Below are 13,356 nucleotides of genomic sequence, written 5' to 3' on the forward strand. Positions count from 1 at the left end.
GAATTTCTGGATGAATAGTCTAGCGATAATACCACCAGGCCATCAAGTCTCTACCAGCAAGATTTTGATTTGGTTCGGTGCAGCTTTGAGATGTGAGATTTTTGAGGACACCATTTTATGACTGGGCCATTAATTACAAAGTTGAAACAAAGCACTTTCCCAATTGATGTCTCACGACTTTTTAAATCTTTGCAAAGTAAAAGAATCTTGAACAATTCTTCACCTCATCTGCAAGGTGCTTGTTGCTCCAAGATGGCCATTAACTGTGCTAAGCCATAGCTTAGAAAACATTGAATCACTACAGTGCAGAAGGAGGCCATTTGGCCCATCGTGCCTGTACTGACGACAATCCCACTCAGGCCCTACATATCCCCGTAAGCCCACGTATTTACCCTGCTAAACCGTCCCCCCACCCCTGATACTAAGGGGCAATTTACCATGACCAATCAACCTAACCTGCATATATTTGGAGTCTTGCCTCTGGCTCAGACAGTTGCACGTTTGAGTCCCCTCCAGGGCTTGGGCATACAACATCTAGACTGACACCTCGTGCAGTATTGAGGGTGTGCTGCACTGGTGGAGGTGCTGTCTTTCGGGTGAGCAATGCTCTGTCTGGCCTTTCAGATGGATGTAAAACAAGCCCAGCACTATTTTGAAGAAAGGCAGGGTGGTTATCCCTGATGCCCTGGCTTTGCTGTTGTCGGTTTCTGGCTGTGCAAAATAGAGCAAATGCTATCATTTTCTGTGTTGCAATTTATACTCCGTTGTATGAAAATATAAAGATCAATCCCATTTCCTAACAAATGGTATTCTCCATTCTTTCAGAAGAAGTATTTGGCTGGAATGTTGCCACTGTTCATGTCGACAGGATTTTCCCATCCCGCTACAGTGAAGGGAGATTTGGCTGGGTGTCAAATTCTCCGACCTCGCTGCAGCTGGAGTGTGGCGTGAACGGCCAGTAAGATCGCGCCCTTTATGTTTTCATTTTATTTGCATTGAGACCACCTCAATGATGTCAATGTTTTAGAACATATCCCAACAGTTCGAGAAAAGACAATTATATTTTTCTAGCCGTGACCGGAATCTCTTAGCTGGAACATCCTATTCCTCAGAGCTACCAAATGGATCCTTGGGTTGCACATGTTATAATGCTAACTTCACCATCTCAAGTATCTGGTAGATACTCTTCTTTAAAAAAAATCAGAAGATTTGATACAAAAATCATGAGCTGGTATTTATTCCAGCATAAACCAATATAGATTGACAGTTGGTCTGTAAGCTTCATTAGTGGCTTATTTAATCTTGTTAACAGGTCAGATCTCTGGAAAAAAATTCTATTACTGCATCTGAAAATGTTTTGCAAAGCTCTTATTGAGCCTCACGTGTGGAGAAGAACCATCTTGTGCTCCCTTAATCATGAACTGTCATTCCTTTTGACACCAAACTAAGTGGAAATGTAAGTTTTGTGAGAGGGCTCCAGGGGGACTTAGACAGACTAAGTGAGTGGGCAAGAACATGGTAGATGGAATGTGATGCGAATAAATGTTATCCAATTGTGGCGGGATAAAAAAACAGGAACGGCAGGATATTTCTTAAACGGTGAGAGGTTGGGAAGTGCGGCTGTCCAAAGGGATCTGGGTGTCACTAAAATCTCACATCTAGGTGCGGCAAGTGAATAAGAAGGCCTTCATCGCAGGGGGATTTGAGCACAGGAGTAAAGATGTTTTGCTGCAATTGTATAGAGCTTTGGTGAGACCGCACCTGGAGTATTGTGTGCAGCTTTTGTCTCAAGAACAAAGAACAATACAGCACAGGAACAGGCCCTTCGGCCCTCCATGCCCGCGCCGCTCCCCGGTCCAGGATTGAATCCTGAATCCAGGATCCCCGCCCAATTTTCCAGCCTATCTACATACCAATATCCTATCCACCGAGCTGTCCCTCACAGCTACGATGCTTTGTTCATTACAACCTATTAACTCACCCCCACCCCCCCCATTCCAGACCATGTGATCTCCAGGGAGAGGCGAAAACCCAGAGTGAAAAACCCCAGGGCCAATATGGGGAAAAAAAATCTGGGAAATTCCTCTCCGACCCCCTGAGGCGATCGAAACGAGTCCAGGAGATCACAATGGCCCTGATCGGAAAATGCTTCCCAACCCTAGTCATTTCCACTTCCACGAACACCATATGAATTCCCTGCCCCCGAGACAGGTTCCCAACTATCCGCAGTCTCGCTCTGTACTGGCACCAGCAAGGTGATCATAGAATGAAGCCTTGAAACGAGAAACAAGGAACAATTAGCCCGCGCCGCTCCCTGGTCCAAACTAGACCACTCTTTTGTATCCCTCCATTCCCACTCCGTTCATATAGCTGTCTAGATAAGTCTTAAACGTTCCCAGTGTGTCCGCCTCCACCACCTTGCCCGGCAACACATTCCAGGCCCCCACGACCCTCTGTGTGAAATATGTCCTTCTGATATCTGTGTTAAACCTCCCTCCCTTCACCTTGAACCTATGACCCCTCGTGAACGTCACCACCGACCCGGGGAAAAGCTTCCCATCGTTCACCCTATCTATGCCTTTCATAATTTTATACACCTCTATTAAGTCTCCCCTCATCCTCCGTCTTTCCAAGGAGAACAACCCCAGTTTCCCCAATCTCTCCTCATAACCAAGCCCCTCCATACCAGGCAACATCCTGGTAAACCTCCTCTGTACTCTCTCCAAAGCCTCCACGTCCTTCTGGTAGTGTGGCGACCAGAACTGGACGCAGTATTCCAAATGCGGCCGAACCAACGTTCTATACATCTGCAACATCAGACCCCAACTTTTATACTCTATGCCCCGTCCTATAAAGGCAAGCATGCCATATGCCTTCTTCACCACCTTCTCCACCTGGGACGTCACCTTCAAAGATCTGTGGACTTGCACACCCAGGTCCCTCTGCGTCTCTACACCCTTTATGGTTCTTCCATTTATCGTGTAGCTCCTCCCTACATTATTCCCACCAAAATGCATCACTTCGCATTTATCAGGATTGAACTCCATCTGCCATTTCCTTGCCCAAATTTCCAGCCTATCTATATCCTTCTGTAGCCTCTGACAATGTTCCTCACTATCTGCAAGTCCTGCCAGTTTTGTGTCATCCGCAAACTTACTGATCACCCCAGTTACTCCTTCTTCCAGATCATTTATATAAATCACAAACAGCAGAGGTCCCAATACAGAGCCCTGCGGTACACCACTAGTCACAGGCCTCCAGCCGGAAAAAGACCCTTCCACTACCACCCTCTGTCTTCTATGACCAAGCCAGTTCTCCACCCATCTAGCCACCTCCCCCTTTATCCCATGGGATCCAACCTTTTTCACTAGCCTACCATGAGGGACTTTGTCAAACGCTTTACTAAAGTCCATATAGACAACATCCACGGCCCTTCCTTCGTCAACCATTTTGGTCACTTCTTCAAAAAACACCACCAGGTTAGTGAGGCATGACCTCCCTCTCACAAAACCTCCTTATCCGAGGAGGATTATACTTGTCATGGAGCAAGTGCAACAAAGGTTCACTATACTAATCTCTGAAATAGGAGGATTGTCCTATGAGGAATTAGGGCCTGTATTCTCTAGCATTTCAAAGAATGAGGAACTAACAAAAAACTTACAAAAATTCTTACTGGGCATGACAGGGTAGATGTCAATAGGATGTTTCTCCTGCTGGTGAGTGTAGGACCAGAGGGCACAGTCCCAGAATAAGACTGAGGTGAGGAGGAATTTCTTCACTCGGAGGTGGTGAATCTTTGGAATTCTCTACCCAGATGACTGTGGAAGCTCAGTCATTGAGTATGTTTAATACAGAGATCAATAGATTGCTGGATAAAAGTTAAAGTTTATTTATCAGTGTCACAAGTAGGCTTACATTAACACTGCAATGAAGTTACTGTGAAAATCCCCTAGTCGCCACACTTCGGTGCCTGTTCGGATACAGTGAGGGAGAATTTACCATGGCCAATCCACCTAACCTGCACATCTTTGGACTGTGGGAGGAAACTGGAGCACCTGGAGGAAGCCCACGCAGACACGGGGAGAATGTGAGAGTCTCCACACAAACAGTGACCCAAAGCGGGATTCAAACCCGGGTCCTTGGCGCTGATGCAGCAGTGCTAACCACTTTGCCACCATGCCCCCCCCAAACGACACATTGATGATGATACAAATGACATTAAGGGATATGGGATAGTACAGGAAAGTGGCACGGAGGTAGATGATCAGCCGTGATCCAATTGAATTGCAGAGCAGCTCGATGGGCCAAATGGCCTACTCCTACTTCAATGTCCTTAAAAATCTGGTGATCCTATCTGAAGTCAGTGGCCCTAAGATGTCTCTGAGATTATTGATTGTACTTCAATGGTTAGAGACCTAATCCGCCAACAAATAAAATAGGAACAGTTTTCCAATCGAACTGAATTTACATTGGAGGTAAAAGAATTGAATAGAAAATTTTGTGCAAGCTATGCATCTAAAAAAAGACCATTTAATATGTGGGCTGAGATGCGTTTGAAGAAACTCAAATCAATGTAAAACCATTCAAAACACGTGCAAATCCAGATGCATGCATTTTGTATATTCGAATCCATCTGTTTCCCATTGTATGAAATATTCTTTGGAATAGCCTTCCAATTAATTCCATTCCCTTTCTGCTCATATCGTCACATACAGCAATTGGTTAATATTAAAATAGAGGACATTCTTCTGAGGCAATGTTGCATGGAATGAGTCTTAATGAATCATTGAGGGTGATCTCTTTTAATGTGGTTTATTTTCTTGAGTGTGTTCGTCAAGATGGGGTTTGATCATCTGTTGGGAATGGAGCGATTTTGCGACTTGTCATACATGATATGGAAGGGTCCATTTGAGCCCTGACTTTGCATCCTAAATCTGCTTGCTTTTTAACTTTACCATGGAGGCCTAGCCATTTCTTTATGTTCTTTATACTCTCCGTAAGAAAGCTTGTCAAATTAGCAAAACAAGCGAGAAATTCTACAGCTACGTAAGCTTCCCAGTTCTGGGTATGTAGGGATGGTGGTGGGTTGCATTCTTTTTAGCAGTCCTTTCAGTACTCCACCAAAGAATTTTAAAGAGGTTTGGCAGACATGAGAGTTCCTGCCAACTGGGATACTGAGGATCAGGTATGTCGCCCTTAATGTAAATTTAAATCAATCACAACTATTTATTCCCTTGCCGTCTGAAAGCAAGAGACCCTGGCTCTCTTAATCCAGTTCCTTGGGTACTAATGCGCTGAAAATACTTGTCCACTCGAAACTGGACAAAATGGTTTTCATTCTGTATTTTATGTGTGTTCATTTGAACTATTTGCTCACTCTTTCTGATGCTGCAAACAAATATAAAAATATGTTCAGTTGTGATGGTACTCTTGCGTTTGCGATGCTAAGTTAAGATGTGGGGGGAGGGAGGGAGAAGTGTTGTCAATATTTTCAGGAAGTCACCCACACACAAAATCTTGAAAAACCTTTTCTGTCAACCATATTCCTTGGTAACCTAGTGTGCAGAAGAGCAGGCAGTATAATTCGGCAGCCAAGTGTTGACAGAGGAAAAAATGAGCTCTCTTGAAAACTCCGATCAGCATGTAAAAGCATCTATGACAGGATAGTTACCTTGATTTTTGTGTTTCTGTGCCCTGTTTGAGAGCACATTTCCACTCCATCTGACGAAGGAGCAGCGCTCCAAAAGCTAATGGTATTTGCTACCAAATAAACCTGTTGGTCTTTAACCTGGTGTTGTTAAAACTCTTACAGGATAATTTGGAGCAGGCTCCCAGCCTCCACTGTGGGGGTGACATTGGTAAAAATTTGTTTTATTTTCCCCTGGCAGATGCCATTGACATTAAAAGGCACTCAAGAATTTGTACATTGAGGTCTCGATTTTTGTACATTGAGGTCTCGATTTTATTTTTAAAGAAGTACATTTAGTATGGAGTTTGTTTATTTTTCAGTAGGATGTTGGTGTTACTGGTGGTAACTCATTTTAACCTTGGATAAGGGGATGTTGGGAGATGTCCGCTTCCGAATATTTTTCAGAAACATGTTCAATTCCATCAGTTTTGTGCAACTTTGTGGAGTTGAGGTAACTTTCCAAAATGTTGGATTAATCACTGTGATGAAGGAGCACATCTTGGAAGTGTGAGAAGTTGAGCTTTATTTATGAGTGTCACATTTAGGCTTACTTTAACAGTGCAATGAAGTTACTGTGAAAATCCCCCAACCACCACATGCCAATGCCTGTTCGGGTACACTGAGGGAGAATTTATGATGCCCAATGCACCGAACCAGTGTGGGAGGAAACCGGAACATCCGGAGGAAACCCACGCTGACAATGTGCAAACTCCACACAGTCACCCAAGGCTGGCATTGAACCCGGGTCCTTGGTATTGTGTGGCAGCAGTGCTAACTACTGTGCCACTGTGCCGCCCAATATAATTAGAGCATCTTTGGAACATTCGAGGCTTGTTTTTACAGGACTGGCAGTACTTTCACTGTGGGAAACCCCCTGGACAGCCTGTGGTGTGCTGGTGATGTCAATAATAGCAAGAATGGGCAATTATTTGATTTGACTTTGATTCACCCTTTTGGAAAGACGGTCGTTGCAATACATTTTTCTTTCATCTTCAACAATTTATTTCAGCAATGTAGAAAGGGAGAAAAGGGTGGTCAAAAGTCAGCAATTATTTAAAAGTACATCAACGCCTTGAAGAAAATCCACCAACTAAAATCAAAAACAAACAGACTCTGGGCAGCAGAAAGCTATTAAAACTTGCCTCCAAGAGTAGAGTTGCTAGCACGCCCACAAGAATGGGCAAGAGTACAGAAGTCCCAGAGCGAATTGGGAGGACAAACTCTCTTGATCAAGATTCTGTCAAATCCAACAACTGGTTTTAAAGTTTTATTTATTAGTGTCACAAGTAGGCTTACATTAACACTGCAATGAAGTTACTGTGAAAATCTCCTAGTCGCCACACTGCAGTGCCTGTTTGGGTACACTGAGGGAGAATTTAGCATGGCCAATGTACCTAACCAGCATGTCTGTGGGATTGTGGTAGGAAACCGGAGCACCTGGGGGAAACCCACGCAGACACGGGGAGAACGTGCAGACTCTGCACAGACAGTGACCCAAGTGGGAATCAAATCCAGGTCCCAGGCGCGGTGAGGCAGCAGTGCTAACCACTGTGCCACCATGCCGCATGAAGACCCATTGGGTGGAATTCTCAATTTTCTGCACAGAGTGCTGGCTGAGGCGAGAAAACTGCGTGTAGCCCCTCCTCCCCTTACACTCATGGAGACACCCCCCCCCCCCCCCCCACCGATTAGGAGTATCTCCCTCCCATTGGAGCTCCCCAGAAGAGGCCCCATGATACTGCTCCCTAACAGGTTCCGCATGGTTCCTGTTTTTAAAAAAACTTGTGAACATCGCTGATGTGACATCGTATCAGCAAGGGTGCGATCCCAATGTGGCGGAGAAGACCTTTAATTAGATTATAATTTATTTAAATGAGGTTCCTGACCTTTACATCGCCAGGGCTGGGAGAATTGAAAAATGAGATCTTGCCGGTGAAATCTTCCCCATTCTTTCGATATTTTGCACCCATGTTGCTGTTTGCACTTGCGGATAGAACGCGGGTGGGAAACCGTCGCCATCTGGCAGGGCAGACTGTTAAAAACTTAATTTGACGATCACTTTGAAAAGACTGCAGTTTCTCTATCGCAAAGACAGATCAAGGCCTGTGTGCTAATTTGAGCATGTTTGGTGAAGTGAAGCGACCACTTACAGTAGAGGACTGAACTTTAAACTAGTTTCCAAACTAAATTATTCACACACAATAATAAATTGCTATTAAACAGTTTCCCAGTTATAATGGTCATGTAAACCCCTGATTCCAGCAATAAGCAGGATGGAAGTAAGTTTGCCGCTTGACAGAATGAAGGGAGTGCAGCAGGTCGACATGGCATGTGCGTGGTGGACCTTAAAAGAAAACTGGCAGACAGGGACTCATTTATAATGCCAAGACTCCTTTGGTTATGGTGACAAATGTTTTCTCCATTCAAGGTATCCTGGAGAATAAACCCAGGAGGCGTCAGTATTTAGCAACATAGCAAACCACTGCTCTTGCCATTGTCCCTATGTTATTCTGCCTTTTTGCTACGCGAAATGACTGACTAAAACCAATTTTGGACAAACAGGTTTCATATCAACCATGCAGAACACAAATATCCTTCAAAATATACAAGCAAGGCAATATCTTAAAAAGGCTACCATTTCCATATCATAATATATGTAATATATATACAGACATATCACAAAGACCTGTATAGCCTGCTCTATTGAATAGAAATTACTGCTTAAATAAAATGGAAACAAAGTAATTTCCAAGCTAAACTTTGTCACATGGCTTCATCTCAGCAATAAGAATTAGGACATCCCTCAAAATATTAAGCATGCTCTGCTGCAAGAAGTAAGAATTGACTGGTTAGATTGATAAATTTGGCATCGTAAAATTCATCAAGTCATAGATTCATTGAGTCGTACAGTGCAGTAAAAACCCTTTGGCCCATCGAGTCAACACCGACAATAACTATAATAACCTTAAATTTGCACTAATCCCATTCAGATGTATCTGAAGTATCTCACAACCCATTGATTGAACTGGACAGAATTAATCAGCAAGTTGGTCAAAGACTTCTTTCATTTACTCAAGTGAAGTATCAGGCAGCCTCCAGTATCACCAAGTATCACCAAGTGTCACCAACCTCTGGACATGGGCCTGGGATTGGCCAGATAGAAATTCAGACCCCTTCAATGACCATTTGGAAGGCATATGGCACCCTTTCTAAAGAGTAGTCATAAGAGGGCAAATAAAGAGAGGTTTAAAAACTTAAAATGGTCAAATAAATAGAGGAATATCTTGATTGCAAGGCAATGGTCAGGCAGCTTGCTTATAAATCTTAGCAAGCAATTGCAGATTGGAAAACCAGAGAGGCTGTAGAAATCAGCAGACAATCCAATCAATAGATCTGCTGAATAAAATGAAATTCTCCGAGTGGCTGTATTACCAACCTCCAGTCTCGGGCCATGCCTATTCTCAAAAGGATACAACAACTGGCTGAATCCGAACAATGGACTTGAAACAATCCAAGTTCTTCGATGCCTCATATTAACACGTAACTTATACTCAACCAGATACACCCTTTCCCACAGATGAGAAGTTGTACAGGAGGTGATATCTGGAGACTGAAGCAATCTACCACAAATACAAAAATCACAACTAGTTCAAGCTTGCAAGCTTTAAAGGCATAATGAGATCCTAGAAGGAAACTGAACAAGTATGATGAGCATAAATATTGCACTAAACCAGCTTGTGTTCTCCCTGAAAACCATTATATTCCAAAAATAAATAAAAGTTTATTTATTTGTGTCACAAAGTAGGCTTACACTGCAATGAAGTTACTGTGAAAATCCCCTAGTCGCCACACTCCAGCGCCTGTTCAGGTACACTCTGGGAGAATTTAGCATGGCCAGTGCACCTAATCAGCATGTCTTTTGGACTGTGGGAGGAAACCGGAGCACCTGGAGGAACCCCATGCAGATATGGGGAGAACATGCAGACTCCGCAAAGACAGTGACCCAAGCCAGGAACCGAACCTTGGTCCCGGGCACTGTAAGGCAGCAGTGCTAACCACTGTGCCACCACAGCGAGCAACCAGTCCTTGGTGAGAGAGTTTGAGATGAGAAACAGAGTGAAATACCTGGAATCAGAATCAATAGGCTGACTGGATGCCAAAGCATTCAATTTCCTAACTCAGTCATCAGCACCAGAGTTAAGTGAATCATAGGAATCATAGAAACCCTACAGTACAGAAAGAGGCCATTCGGCCCATCGAGTCTGCACCGACCACAACCCCACCCAGGCCCTACCCCCATTTATTTTACCCACTAATCCCTCTAATCTACGCATCCCAGGACACTAAGGGGCAATTTTACCATGGCCAATAAACCTAACCCGCACATCTTTGGACTGTGGGAGGAAACCGGAGCACCTGGAGGAAACCCACGCAGACACGAGGAGAATGTGCAAACTCCACACAGACAGTGACCCAAGCCGGGAATCAAACCCAGGTCCCTGGAGCTGTGAAGCAGCAGTGCTAACCACTGTGCTACCGTGCCGCCCCAGTGGCTAGAGAAAATCAACATGTTAATGTAAAGATTAATTGTAACCCAGATTTTGCTTATTGAAATTCTAGGCTGCCAATTCACTGAACTTTGGAGATCTTGAAATGTTTTGGACAATTGAGCTTATTCATAATTTTTAAGTGTATTGCAATCTACTGTATATTTACTATTTGACTCTATAAATACTGTTATTCCACTATTGTTAACACTGTTGTTGTTTAACTCTAGGTATGTTGCTGCATGACCCCGAACACAGGGACAAACTACACCGGATGATATGGTAAGAAGCTACTAAATGCTGTATAATCACTTCGCATCTGGATTGACTCTGTGGGTGAACTTTAGCTTGTGGTGATGCTTTGCGGCCCTTTTCATTTTGTCCCCATTACAAGATCCTCCCCAATATTTTCCATGACTCCTTCTAACTTTATCCCCTACTTCACCGGAAGCATGAAGCCAGCTAAGGAACCAAGGCAGAGATCCTCCTGTGGAGGCAGATGGCACAAAACTTAGAAATAAGAAACAGTGAGGAGGGCAGTGACAGATTTCAGAATGACATAGACAGGCTGACAGAGTGGGCAACACATGGCAGATGACGTTTAGCACAGCTAAGTGTGAAGTGATTCATTTCAATGGAAAGAATGAGGAGAGGCAATCAAAACGAAATGGTACAATTTTAAAGGGAAGGCAGATGCAGAAAAACAATGACTTTGGACATCCAAATACAAAGGTGGCAGGGTGTTGTTAAAAAAAAAAGCATAAAACAGAAAGCACAAAAGCAAGAAAGTTATGCCAAACCTTTATAAGTCACTGGCTAGGTCCCAAATGGAACATTGTATCCAACTCTCAGCATGACAGTTTAGGACGGAAGTCAAGGCCTTAGAGCATATGCAGAGTAAAGTTAGGAGGAAGATAGTACCAAGGATGTGAGACTTCAGCTAGGGACAGAGTAGGGAATCTGAGGTTGTTCTTGGAGTAGGGGGGTGTGAAGGGGAGCAGAGGGGATGAAGGGGTTAATAAGGATGTTCAAAAGCATCTCATGCAAAAGCATCAGGTGCACTCATTTGATGAAGGAGCAGCGCTCCAAAAGCTTGTGCTGCCAAATAAACATGTTGGACTTTAACCTGGTGTTGTGAGACTTCTTACTGTACACACCCTAGTCCAATGCTGGCATCTCCACATTAAAGATGGTCAAAAGCAGAAAGGATTTTGGAAATGCAAATTGATGAAGGTAATGTCATTAAGTTGTTCCTATTTTTGTTGTGGGAATTCAATCTTTCAACATTGTTGAGAAGTGTTTTACATTCTTGTGATGTCAATGAACATATTTTGAAAGTATTTGTCAGAATGGTCACATGACTGGAAAACTATTGTTATCGAGTAAATTTTGATAGGCTATCAAAGTATCACCACATAACCTAATTCAAATGAAAGAGCAAAATAATGAATCTTTCATATAGACACAATACTGATGACGCTCGATGCCTGGACAGAATGGATAGTGCATCATTCCGTTTTGAAAAGGTCTCAAGTCACTGATGTCAGAGCTTTGCAAGTACATAAATAATTGCTCTGGGAAAACCATTCTATCCAGACCACTTTGCAATGCACGTTCGCTTAACCTGAATAACAACTTAACCAAGGCTTAATTTTCAGGTGGTTCTGCAACAGCTTATGTATCAAAAGTTGGCAATTACATAGGAAATGGTCTATGTGCCTGTTGGCGCATCACTAACTTTCTAATATATTGACTCATTTGCGTCATGTTAAACTCATCACGCAAGTGACAGATATAGACTACCATAACATTTGGAATCACCCACTCACATATGTGCTTTCAACTAGTCTTGCATTTATCTGAAGGAAAGGTGGAAGCTGATCAGACTTTGTGCCACTTGTGGTGTACATTATGCTCCATTCCCACATATAGTTAAGCTCTGTAATACATTTTTGTGAACAGAATTCCCACTCACCTGAAGAAGGGGCTTAGAGCTCCGAAAGCTTGTGTGGCTTTTGCTACCAAATAAACCTGTTGGACTTTAACCTGGTGTTGTTAAACTTCTTACTGTTAATTCATTTTCCAGCAGTGAGTGGTGCAGGTCCTTACTACCGGCCATCACCTTATCCAAACTAAAACACATTTTTGAAAAATGGTTACTGACAGCTCGGGTTCACACTTCGATCTCTTCCCCCCCACCCCCTGCCTTGTTCTCTCCCATTTTCCACTCTTCGGAAAGAAGCCAATGAGGCCATCTGGTGACAATTTTCCCCTCAATGGATTCCAAATCCCTTGGGAATAAATGGTCAGATAATTCATCTGAAACAAATTCTCTAGCAACTTTCAACGAATCAATAACCAATATGAAACCGGTCACTGCAGCTGTAGGGGGTGCTCCAGGCTCATTAATCCAGCTTTTCTTTGTATTTTGTTGAAGTTGCAGATTATCTGTGGGTTCGAGAGAAAGGGTCTCCCATTCTGTAGACAGTGATGGTAAGGACATTGCACGCAGTGTTAGTTACAGTCAAGTACATTTCACCTTTAGTACAAGTTGAATAGTGATAAAGTTAGAGAACTCCAAACTACCTTCAGGAACCAAGCACAGAACTTCAAAGCATTAATCCTACTGCTGCACTCCAAACCCATCCAACCCGAAAGATTCGATTTTGTGACAGAACAGTTGTGGTAACTGGGCTTCCACTATACTGACCTCTTGACGTGAATTGTTATGCACAGTGAGCAAGATTTTACTTTTATCGACAGGATCAAACATTAAAATATTGTAAATACACACCAGCAACTGGGGAATTACACTGATAGTGATTTTAGTTTGAAAAATAAGTGGCACCATATGTGATATGGCTGAGCTGGGCTTCTCGAGAAGAAAATGTTTGTTTTGGAAATACAGTAATACCTCCACACTGCTGTACAGCTATCATCTGCCACTAGTTGGTTGAACCTGTGTTAAAGCTGCATAACTTTCTTTGGCAAATAGCTTTTGCTCACTGCTGAGTGGGAGATCCATCTCTTTCAGTCTCTGTCTCTGTCTCTCTTTCTCCCTCTCAAATCCACCCAATGTGTGTGCACACTCGCTCTCCAATTATTCTTACCTTCCCGTTT

General features: G+C 43.3%; 1 long non-coding RNA gene across 1 annotated transcript in view; it reads left to right on the plus strand.

Moving 5' to 3' along the window:
• LOC144501976 (uncharacterized) overlaps positions 1 to 13,356 on the plus strand; it is a 275,383-nt gene that overhangs the window by 194,047 nt on the left and 67,980 nt on the right. The window contains exon 2 of the long non-coding RNA XR_013499230.1: positions 10,467 to 10,518. This is a non-coding gene — a long non-coding RNA (uncharacterized LOC144501976). The remainder of the gene's footprint in view (positions 1 to 10,466; positions 10,519 to 13,356) is intronic.

The sequence above is a fragment of the Mustelus asterias genome, chromosome 12 (assembly GCF_964213995.1).
Source record: "Mustelus asterias chromosome 12, sMusAst1.hap1.1, whole genome shotgun sequence".
In the NCBI taxonomy this organism is placed as follows: Eukaryota; Metazoa; Chordata; class Chondrichthyes; order Carcharhiniformes; family Triakidae; genus Mustelus; species Mustelus asterias.